This window comes from Apium graveolens, chromosome 3 (assembly GCF_009905375.1).
Source record: "Apium graveolens cultivar Ventura chromosome 3, ASM990537v1, whole genome shotgun sequence".
Classification (NCBI taxonomy): Eukaryota; Viridiplantae; Streptophyta; class Magnoliopsida; order Apiales; family Apiaceae; genus Apium; species Apium graveolens.
In genome coordinates this window covers 264,377,609-264,380,374 of record NC_133649.1, presented here as the reverse complement: position 1 = coordinate 264,380,374, position 2,766 = coordinate 264,377,609, and positions in this window count along the sequence as shown.

The following is a 2,766-nucleotide window of genomic DNA, read 5'->3' as shown; positions in this document are numbered from 1 at the left end:
CTCTAACTTAAACTCCTGAAGTAAAAGAACCCATCGAATCAACCTAGGCTTCGAGTCCTTCTTCGAGATGAGATATCGAATTACAGCGTGATCAGTGAAAACTGTCACCTTCGTTCCAAGTAGATAAGATCGAAATTTCTCAAAACTATAGACGATAGCCAAAAGTTCTTTCTCAGTAGTGGTGTAATTCAGTTGAGCCCCATTAAGAGTGTTACTAGCATAGTAGACTACATGAAATATGTTGTTTTTCCGTTGACCCAGAACTGCTCCAACTGCATAGTCGCTTGCATCGCACATCATTTCAAATGGTTCAGACCAATCAGGTGTAGTTATGACAAGTGCCGTAATCAGACTCTTTTTCAATGTCTCAAAAGCAGCAAGGCACTTGTCATCAAACTTGGAAAAAATGTCGTTCTCTAGCAAGTTGCACAACGACTTCGAAATCTTTGAGAAGTCCTTGATGAATCGCCTATAGAAACCCTTATGACCAAGAAAACAGCAAATTCCCTTAACAGATATTAGTGGAGCGAGACTTTCGATCACCCCCGCCTTGGCTTTGTCCACCTCTAGACCTTTACTAGAAACCTTGTGACCAAGAATGATGCCTTAGCATGCCATAATATGACATTTCTCCCAATTGAGAACCAAGTTAGTCTCAGCGCACCTTGTCAGCACTAACCCAAGATTGTGCAAGCATTCGTCATAAGAAGTTTCAAAGATGGAGAAATCGTACATGAATACTTCTACACTATTTCCAATCATATCAGAGAAGATAGCCATCATACATCTCTGAAAAGTGGTTGGCGCTCCACATAGCCCAAAAAAAACTCTTCGGAAAGCAAAAGTGCCAAACGGACATGTGAATGTAGTCTTCTCTTGATCTTCTGGAACGATACAAATTTGATTATAACCCGAATAGCCATCCAGAAGACAATAGTAATCATGCCCAGCCAATCTATCAAGCATCTGATCTATGAAAGAGAAAGAGACGTGATCCTTTCCTTGTAGCTTTGTCCAGCTTCCTGTAATCCATGCAAACTCTCCACCCCGTGACTATTCGTGTAGGAATAAGCTCATTATTCTCATTTACTACCAAAGCGATACCACCTTTCTTTGGCACACACTGAACTTGGGCTCACCCATGAACTGTTACAAATAGAATTGATGATCCCTGCATCTAGCCACTTAAGGATTTCCTTCTTCACCACCCCTTTCATGATCGGATTTAGCCTTCTCTATTGCTCAACAGTAGGCTTGCTTCCTTCCTCTAGCAGAATTTTGTACATACAATAAGAATGGTTGATTCCCTTGATATCTACTATAGTCCAACCAATTGCCGATTTGAACTCTCTAAGAATTCTCAAAAGCTTCTCCTCATCGGTACCTGAAAGGTCAGATGCAATAATAACAGGCAGAGTAGATGCATCACCTAAAAATGCATACCTCAAATGTTTTAGTAAAGGTGTAAGCTCAAGAGTAGGAGCTTCCTCAATAGATAGCTTGAAGTGCTTCGGAGAATTTTTCAGCTCTTCCAATCCAAGAGATTCAAATAGGATATCCATCTTTCACTTCCAGGGAGAAGCATTCAAATATTACAAGAGCTCATCACCTTTGTCATCTTCGCTATCGGAATTCCCCAACAAGGCTTTCTCTAAGGCATCAGACCTTAGGAATTGATCGAGTTCAGAATTAACCACATAATTGACCATCTCCACCTTAAAACACTCCTCATTTTCCGTAGGGAATTTCATGGCATTGAACATATTAAAAGTTACATCCTGATCCATCACTCGCATGGTAAGCTCACCTTTCTACACATCTATCAAGGTTCGGCCAGTAGCCAAGAAAGGTCTTCCCAAGATTATGGGAATTTTCTTATCCTCCTCGAAATCAAGAATTACAAAATCAGCAGGGAAAATGAGTTTATCCACCTTGACCAAGATATCCTCCACAATACCTCGTGGATATGTAGTAGAATGATCGGCCAACTGCAAAGTCATGTATATGGGCTTTCGATCAGGCAAGTCCAACTTTATGAAGATTGACAAGGGCATCAGATTGATGCTAGCTCCCAAGTCACATAGACACTTATTAAATGACACATTTCCAATGGTGCAAGGAATAGTGAAGCTTGCAGGATCTTTAAGCTTCAGAGGTAATTTCTGTTGCAGCACAACACTGCATTCCTCCGTGAGATCAACGGTCTCTAAGTCATCTAGTTTCACCTTCCTAGAGAGAATACCTTTCATGAACTTCACGTAACTAGGCATTTGTTCAAGAGCTTCAGTGAAAGGTATGTTGATGTGAAGTTTCTTGAACACCTCCAGAAACTTCGCAAACTGCTTATCCACTTTCTTCTTCTGCAGCCTCTTAGGAAAATGAGGTGGAGGATAGATCTGTTTCTCCCCTGTATTACCCTCAGGAGGAGTGTGCTCAACAGTAGTCTTCCTTGGTTCCACTTCAGCTTCCTTTTGCACTTCTTCTTCAGCCTCCACTTCAGCATCTGGAGTTTTAACTTTTTCAGGATTCGCAACCTTTCCAGACCTCAATGTGATTGCTTTAACATGCTCCTTAGCTTCCTTCTTTCCTGGTACTTCACTATCACTCGAAAGCGTGCCAGGTTGACGATTCAGTAATGTATTAGCAATTTGCCCAATCTGATTCTCCAAGGTCTTGACAGAAATAACTTGGCTCTTGCACATGAGCGCCAACTCCTCCAATTCATATTTTTCATTAGCTTGAGGTAACTGCTGAAGTTAAAGTTGT